General features: G+C 43.6%; 1 long non-coding RNA gene across 1 annotated transcript in view; it reads left to right on the plus strand.

Annotated features, from left to right (window-relative positions):
- Positions 1-2,836, plus strand: part of LOC143314837 (uncharacterized) — a 13,511-nt gene extending 10,675 nt beyond the window's left edge. Inside the window, exons 3-4 of the long non-coding RNA XR_013075831.1 lie at positions 232-299; positions 2,639-2,836. This is a non-coding gene — a long non-coding RNA (uncharacterized LOC143314837). The remainder of the gene's footprint in view (positions 1-231; positions 300-2,638) is intronic.
- The last annotated feature ends 6,244 nt before the right edge of the window (positions 2,837-9,080 follow it).

Below are 9,080 nucleotides of genomic sequence, written 5' to 3' on the forward strand. Positions count from 1 at the left end.
TTCATGTAATTAAAAAAAAAAGATTTAATAAATTCCACCATTCAATTAAACTGTACACTGAGGTTTAAAAGATGCATCTGAATACTAAGATGACGTCCTCATGTCGTCTAACAGCCTAAAAAATAATGAGAACACACACACTGAGCTGTGCGTTACGTTATTTAACTTTTCATTATTGGCTTGGTTTCCTCTGTCTTTGGTCCTCACAAGCTAATCTTTTTTAATCCACAGTGAATCACAGCCTCTAGATGTCTGGCCACACCCCCAGCAGTGATGTCAGAGCAGGTGTTTCCATCAAGGTAAAGAGCAGCAGCAGTTTTCTGCCTAATTATTCAGTGTTGAACTACCAAGTTATTAATCAATATTCCAAAAGCACTTTCAGCTCCTTCCACTGTTTTCTCACCTAGAAAACACGAGATGTCATCTAGCTGCAGTTAAAAGGTTGTTTTTTTGTTAATTTTCTCTTCTTTTACTCTTCTTTTAAGGTAGACTGTTGAGTTTTTGATCACAGGTAGCCTTCAGTTACAGAATATGGATCCCTGTTTTGTTCCTATCGTGCACACACACACGAGGACACACGCAGGCAAACAGTTGATGGTGGTGCTGCACAAAGAAGCTTAACAATGTGCCAACAAAGGCAGAGAAGAAGAAGAGTGCAAGCTAGAAAACATGAATGCAAACAATACACGATTTAATATATTCAAAAAAAAGGGCTTAATAAACGTTTAACAAGAAGAGAAACGCATTCAAGGTGTTTGGAAGACCTTGAGGAGTCACACAATGTGTTCAGGTGAGAAATGATGAATGTAAACATACGTCACTGCTCAGAAGTTTGGCATCATCTGCCACAAAAGCTTGATTCAGTGCAGTCAGGTGGCCTTTCATGAACGGTCTTTCATGCTTTTAGATTGTAGAAAGTCCTCTTCGCAAACAGATGCTATTTTATGTGAAGGGTTTGCACAAAAACTAACGTTTTGTACACAGAGAACAAAACACTGGACAGACAGACTGAGAGACTCTGAGCTACAGTTCAACAAGAATACAAGAAATCAGGAGTCGGAGGGGAAAGAAAATGGAAGCTTCGCATCAAAATCTGCAGATTTAAACAGGAACAGGTTCCTGTTTCAGTGTCAAGTGCACAATAATGTCTGTAACAAGCGGCAAAGCTTTTCTTAAAAGTTCAGAACAGAAACAGAGGATTGGTCCAAGATAGAACTGGATCATGGGCTGTAAACTAAAGATGTTACGAGCTGACAGAACACAGTTTCCACCTATTCAATCTGGACTGCAGAGGGTCCACAATGAGGGCTTCACAATGTCCTAATTCAGACTTCCTACCTGGTTTTTAAATGGCCTTTAAAGCAGAAATGTTGAATACTTAACCTTGTTCTTTTTTCTGGAGGTCCAGTTTTGTCCTGCAGACCCCTCAGAGGATTATTCATGACCACAGATACCGACTAAACACAAAGACTCACAGAAAACCTTTCTGCAGCCAACTGAAACACATTAAGACATTACACATAGCAGGCAGGAGCCGCTGTGATTACAGATAACCTGATTTAGAATTCCAAAAGCGCTTATTAAAATGCAATTCTCCAACATGTCTCTGTAAACCCTGCGAATCAGCGCAGAGCGGCGAGTCAGGGCGGACAGATGCGCTGCGCCGCTGCTCGTTAGCCGCTTCAATCTTATCTGCTCCTCTTCCTTCAAAAACATATCCGTCACAAACTGTTATCCATGAAAACACATAATGTTATTGTTAGATCTGCCCGAGCCCAAAGTATTTCTTCCAAGCAAAACAACAGGTGTAAGATGAAAAGTGTGAGGTTTGAGACAGAGCGCGGTGTTGTTTCTGTGACCCGAGCGCACGACGAGGGCTCGGCCGAGGCGTTACCTCTTGACCTCGCCGGGAGGCGCTGCGGCGGTCCCGCGCTAACGTGGCAGAGACTTCCTCTGGATGGCTCCTGATTACAGCCCGGATGGCTTTTTAAACACGTCTGATGATGAAAGCGAGACGCGTGCATCGAGGTTTGCTCCCACCTGAAGGGAGGCCTAACCTGCATGTGAACTGTTGCCGTACAGTCCCAGAAGAATCAAACATCTCCATCAGCACACGAACGAACAGGCTTAACAGATCTGGCCGGCGTCCTCGCAGCATCCACTTGTGAGTTTAAGATGAGAGGAAAAATACTGCGCCACAATCAGCACCGAACTCATGTGGAAAACATTCCTTATCAATTCTCCAACATGCAGCGACAAACTGCTACCGTCTGTCCGCTCGGGCCAGTGTCATTTTTTGAGGAAAAGGGAAAAGATCCCAAAAATAAAAGGCCACAATTTTCCTTTGATTGGTCTTATCATAGAGCAGAAATCTCAGGCCGGTCCGGCCCGTCATTAAGTCCGATCAGAGTTCGGCATATTGCAGCCAAATGTATGAAAGGTTATGAGAGCTATCAGGAGGACGGTGACATCATGAGTGTGTTTGTGTTTAATAAATGAAAGATTGGGCAATTTAGATAAATCCAGTGGTGGAATGCAACTGTGCTTTGGAACAAATTCTATATTTATTTTGTAGCGTTTTAGAGCTTATAGCATCCGTTTTGTTATTAAACTCACAGTTTGTCATTTCTGCCACTAGGGGTCTCTCGATCGAAACAACGAGAACAAAAGACGTCGTTTGACGAAGTCGTGAAGCAGCGAGGGATCATGGGAGCTGCTGTCTTCTGTGCTACCTGACATGACTCAGGCTTCCTTCCTCACTCGCTGACGTATCACCTGATGTTTCGCCTATCGGCTCTGACAGGTGAGCAAATGAAACGCACCCTCAGCTTGAACAAATTTACAGTTTCTCTGGGTTTGAACACTGTTAGAAACATCTGGCATGATGTAAGCGCACAACCAAATATTTACCAAACGAGTTGTTTTTAGACATTTTAATGTGGAAATGTGAAATATTGTGCAACTCAACTCAATTTGAATGTAAATTTACCAAACGTGTCATGATTCTACCTTCTCAAATATGAACATTTGTTGCATTTCCTTTTAATGAGTTTTAATAATTTTAAAGGTTTCGACTGCAGGTTGGACAAAACAAACACTGTCAAGGTGTCACTTGCACTTTAAGTACATTTTCCTCATTATACTCACATCGTTTTACCAAAGTAAAGGATCTGAGTACTTCCTCTACCACATCCAAATATCCCCAGCAACAAAAGCAGGTCTGCTTTTTTGTATTCTGGGATGTCAACCTATCTGCTGAAAAGCAGAGGGAGATGGATGAAAAAGGAGGAAGAGGCTGAATAACGAGAAGCCCCACAGGCATCTGCCACTCATCTGCCACTCAACCGATGCAGATCCAGTTTGATTTTTAACTCCTTAATACTTGATTGTATTATCTGGGGCGTGATAAAAATAAGTCACTGTTTCAGCCGAGAGCAACAAAGTGTCAGTCAGGAGCCGCGGCGAAGATATGCTAAAAGGCTTTCTGTGCTTCTGGCGCAGACAAGCAGATACAGAGCAGATTATGCTTTATTAGCTGTTCATGGAGACTTAATTGTGAGATCAAAGTTAACAGTGTTCCATCGGTGCGAGGCAGAGCAGATTTCATTAGGCTGAGAAATATCAGTGCAATAATAGTGTCATCTGCACACAGCAAGTTCTCAACTGTCTTAATAACAGTTTGTGGAGAAACTGGAGGAGGAAGCTCAGCCGCGTGCAGCCGTTCGGATGGAATACGAAGAATGTTTTGTAATTTACGGAGAATTATTAAACGACAGACACAAATGAATTTGGCATAAAGGCTTGGCTGAAAGGAGCTGCTCTGCCCCGTCTGAAAGCCACCCCGAAGCCCACAGCGAGTGGAGCCACACCATAACACTGCAGCTCAGAGTACACACGTACTGCAGGATCACATTTTACTGCATGTCGTACAACATACTGCGACCAATGCGCGGAGGAACAAAGGTGTGAGTGCTACGAAGGAGGCTGAACGAGAGCCCAAGAAGGTTTTGAAAGTCTGGGAAGAGACAAAGGAAGCCAGAAACAGCCGTCTGTCGGGACAGGTCGACACGTACTGCAAGTGTTTTTCCCACGGTGCAAAGACTGCGCTCAGCTTCGTGAAGCAGTAAGAAGGTTTCAGCTCGTGGTGTGCACTGACCTCTGGACAGCTTCAGCAGTTTTTAGGATTTTATGCTTCAGGCTAATCTGGAAGTTTAATTACATCCTGTTTGATCATGTGACCTGAAGTATTCACATCCTTTACATGAGTAAAAGTCCTGCGCCCGGGCCTATATATACATATATACATATTTCATCTACTGCGTTACATACAGTATATTCTCTGTCATGCAATAATACAAAACACTGTACTTTATCATCCAATTTTGAAAAATTTCCATTGACAAATTTATTTTATACTAATTTTAGTATATATAAAAATATTTATTTTGTTTAATTTTGTGTCCATTTCTATAGTCTGTTTGCTCTTTTCTACACCTGCTATTATTGCTTGCTGTCTGTAACACCCTAATTTCCCAGCGTGGGATTAATAAAGTTATATCTTATCTTATCTTAGTAACACACTATGAAAATACTTCACTACAAGAAAAAGTCCTGCATTCAAAATCTTACTTAAGTAAAAGTATGTAAGTATAATCAGCAAATTGTAAAGTATGAAAAGTAAAAGTATTCATAGTGCAGTAAAATGTTCCCTGTTAAGAGTTTTACCATCATATCTGAACATGTTTTACGCAGCTTAACTTTTTTTTTTTTTTTTTTAAATCAGGGTAAAGGAACGATTAATCCTTCAGTGTGTCACAAACATTCACATCAAAATCACCAAATTTAGACACATTACATTATTTTCACCGGAGAGGAAAAGTATGAACGACAGTAATCAGTACCTTAAGTTTGTACTTGAGTAAATATACGTCATTGTAATGAACCAGTCTTCAGTAAACTGCGTGTCACGTGAATGTGGAGCACAAAGACGCAGCAGCGTTATTACTCTCACCTTCCCTCCGTCTGAACAGTCGTACCTGAGACCAACATGGCCTTTCCTCACTGAGACTGACGTCCTCTCTGCAGAAAACGTCTTCTTGAATTACTCACAGGATTGGATTTCTCCTGGAAGAGACTTTCTCCGACTCAACTCAGTTCACATCACACAGAAGTCACCCAGTTACAAGGCCGAGGTTGAGGGACGTCATCAGAGCACACAGTTTAAATCTGCTGATATGAGTCACATCAGAAACTTCTGTGTTTGGTTACATCCGTCAGAAAAGATGGACGATCAGAACACATGAAGACAAATCAGCGGGCTGACTCTGGACTGCGAGCATCCTGTCTGTGGCAGGTAGATTGACAGGCCACACACTTCTATGAGCCCTTCACAGGAGGCGAGGCAGACCGCCGCTCTTGCCGTGGCGCTGACCCCACCTGACCCCAGCTGCAACTGGCCGGTCTCACATGGCCAACTCATTTTTTTAATGTCTTAACTGAGCGACAACGTCCTTCCTCGCCGCCTCAAACGTCACGCGCGCACGTATCGGTTTACCCAAACGTGTACATAACACCCACGTAAAGTCGGCTCAGAGCGGTCTGACAGCTCTTTGACCCACGCTGGCGGATAAGCACCCATCCTCAGCAGGGAGGTGGGGCTGTGGCGGGGGTCGGCCTGCTGAGGAGGCGAGCCTCTGACCTCGCTGAGCTGATGCTAAGGCTGCTCCCTCTTTGGACGGCATCAATGGAGTGTTGTTTTCCGTCCTCCCTCAGGTGCAGTCATGGCGTGTTCTTAAGGCTGAAGCTAAAGGGATAGCATGGTCGCTAGCATATTTTCCGTGCAATCATGAGCAAAATCAAAAAGCGCGTCCAAGTTTCCTCCAGAATCTGGACCACAGGACACCAAAATCCCAAATATAAAGTGCAAAAATCAGTGAATCATTGTGATTTTACATCACAGTACTGATATACTGTATATTACATTAAGAAACAGCAAATCAGGGTACTTCATCCTATTGAAGCAAAAAACCTGTAAATCCATTATTGCCTTGAAGCAGCTCATTGCTTCTGTGCTATAAACTGTAGCAAAATCCATGACGACACACGCATGAATATTGCCTCAAAGTGTGTATCAAACCCTGAACCCAGGCGAAGATTTCATCTGAACTTTAAGGTTTTTATAAAGGGACTCTGGCGTATAATCACAGTTTCCTCCAAAATTTTCTCCTCACTTTTGTGTAACTGGAAAATTTTCTATTTACTGTAAACTGATGCGATCAATGTCTTGCAACAGGAAACAACACTTTTCTGTGCTCCTTCTAAAATCCACTTAATCTCCATCTATTGCTCAGTGAAAACTAATAACCAGCCTGAAATACACCAGAAGTTCGTCCAGTACGGAGCTCCTCAAAGTAAACTCAAAGACGCTTCTTCACTGCTCATTTAAACCTGTTAAAAAACATTACGAATAATATTTTATTCGTAATGTTCGTAATGTTGCCAAGCGTATTTTAGGATACACTTGGCAGGTGAGGAAGCGGTGAACAATGACTACAAAAGGCCAACGCCAGCTCCTCAAATGAATCGAACCTTCGCCCGACACCTGCGTAACCCTCAGTGCACGCCGCCCATCACACATCAGACGCGGCAGCAGGTGATTCTGCTGTAATACAACAACAAGTGTGTGACAATGAGGCCGCGTGAAACGGCTGCACGGCTAATCAAAGAGCGTAAGAAAGGAGGTGCAGACTGACGGAATAATGGCGTTGTGTCACTCTGCGGTTTTGGAGAAGAAGATGAAATGGGCTTTTAGTCGTCGAGGAAACTGAGGGAATCAAACACTTCCTGCCTTTAAAGTGGAAACAGCGGAGACTTCCTCCCTCATATGCAGGTAGAGGAGGCACCATCAGGGAGGAACAAAGACGCAGAGTCTAAACACGAAGCTTTGCGCCGTCACCATCGCTGCCTCGGCGCACACAGAGACAGCTTGTGTGTGCGAGCGTCTACATGTGTGCATTCGGTGTGTGCGTGAGCTTGTCGGCCTCTCTTGGGGTGGTAACACACACCACGACGGTGCAATGAGGGGGTGGGGGGGCTCGGCGGCGATTTCTGTGGAGCTCATTCCACAACCGGTCACAGGGTTAAGTGCCACAGTCATACACACACATGCAGACACACACGCATATGAACACTGGAGCCATTGAGTCGAATGCACAGAGTAGACGCCACCGGAGGGGGGTTCCTAACACACAAACACACACACACACACACACACACACACACACACACACACACACACACACACACACTGTCTCACACACATACATGGTAAACGGGAGCTGAGAGGCGAGTGTGTGGCCACACAGGCTGGAGGAGCTTTATGACTAACAGCCTTTAATTTTGATGTAATTCTGAGCTATTGTACACACTGTACTGAGGTAATTACAACAGGACGCTCCTCGATGAGTCAGGCTTAGTTAAAGGGCCGCTTCGCCCAAACAACAAACACACTGTCTCGCCTGACACGAGTCATGCAGAAATCTCAGACAGAGCCATCAAAACCTAAGCAGATAAAACCGGAGGCCAGCAGAGGAGGAATGAAACAAAGTACATTTACTCAAGTACAAATTCAAGGTACTTGTATTGAGTATTTCCATGTTATGCTAACTTCTCCTCCACTACATCTCAGAGGCAAATGTTGTACTTTTCACTCCACATTTGTCTCGCAGCTTTAGTTTTTCCTGTGAGAAATTCTCGTCCTTCTTCAGCTGAATAAACTCTTTAAAAAGCCTCTTGGATCAGCTGAAAATGCATCGTCACAAAGCTGAAAACAGCCTGTTTTTCTGAGCTCGTCAAACTTTTTGGAGATACGAGGTTCTCACGGGACGGCCGCGCCGCAGACGTATCTTATAGAATCTGATGCATTGCTGCAGGTTAAACCAGCCAACAGGATATAAAGAAGTTGAAATGAGCTCGACCTGAAACATCTACAGCAGTAAAATGCAGCAAACTCATGAACGCAGCAGTGATGTTAATCCACAAAGAGCAGACAGAAAAACACTGACAGGGAACACTTTACTGCAACATGAGTACTTTTACTATTCATACTTTAAATAGATTTAGCCGATAATAGTTCCATACTTTTACTTAAGTGAGGTTTTGAAGGCGGTTTTGAATCTTCCACCACTGGTAACTAAATACTACTTGAAATTTGGGTGAACTGGCCCTTTAAGACCAAGATTCAGGTACTTGTTATACATCAGCAGGACAGACCAGCAGTGGTTTTACTACAGCTGTACAGACTTTGGTTTATCTTTATGTCTAAACAGTCAGTTTTCCCAATAACATGCTTTAGTCTCACCTCTTAAGAATCATCTTGGATAGCTTAATTCCAAAATCCAAAAACGAATAATATCAACATATCGTCTTCTGATGCTCAATAATGGACCAGAATTTAAATAAAGTTCTGTAGGTGTGAGGAGCGCCTGACCAATCACTGCCATCTCTCAGCTGGACGGTCGAGTCAAAGGTTACACTATTACACAAATGCTCTAACTTGTAAATTCAGATAACAAATATTGATTATTTACGTGGGAGCGGATGGTGTGGACGGACGTACACCAGTGTTCTGTACTGACGCCTGCAGACAGTTGGATGTGGCTCCATGCAGCTCCAGTGGAAGCTAGTGTGGTACTGTAGCTTGGCTGGGCTGCAGAGCATCTGTCTTTGTGTCTTTGTGTCTGGGGTAAACCCCCGCTGCTGCCGAGCTTTTGTCTCTTCCTGATCGGCTCTAATGCTGCAGCACTAATTGTTTAACACAGAAACACGTCTTTTCTCCCTTTAATGTTTTTGTTTTTATTGTCGTCGATGCATTTATTACAAAACCTTTGTGGATTTTGAACACACGCCTCCCTCCCTCCCTCCTTCCTCCTCCCCCCTTCTTCATCATCCTCCCTTTGCTCTCTCTCTCTCTCTCTCTCTCTAAAATGCCCGCCCTGAGAAAGAGAGGGGAAAAAAAAAAAAAAAGAAAATGTGAACATCAGCAGAAAAACGGATGTCTGGCAAGTTGCATCATTTTCAGA

The sequence above is a fragment of the Chaetodon auriga genome, chromosome 22 (assembly GCF_051107435.1).
Source record: "Chaetodon auriga isolate fChaAug3 chromosome 22, fChaAug3.hap1, whole genome shotgun sequence".
Lineage (NCBI taxonomy): Eukaryota > Metazoa > Chordata > Actinopteri > Chaetodontiformes > Chaetodontidae > Chaetodon > Chaetodon auriga.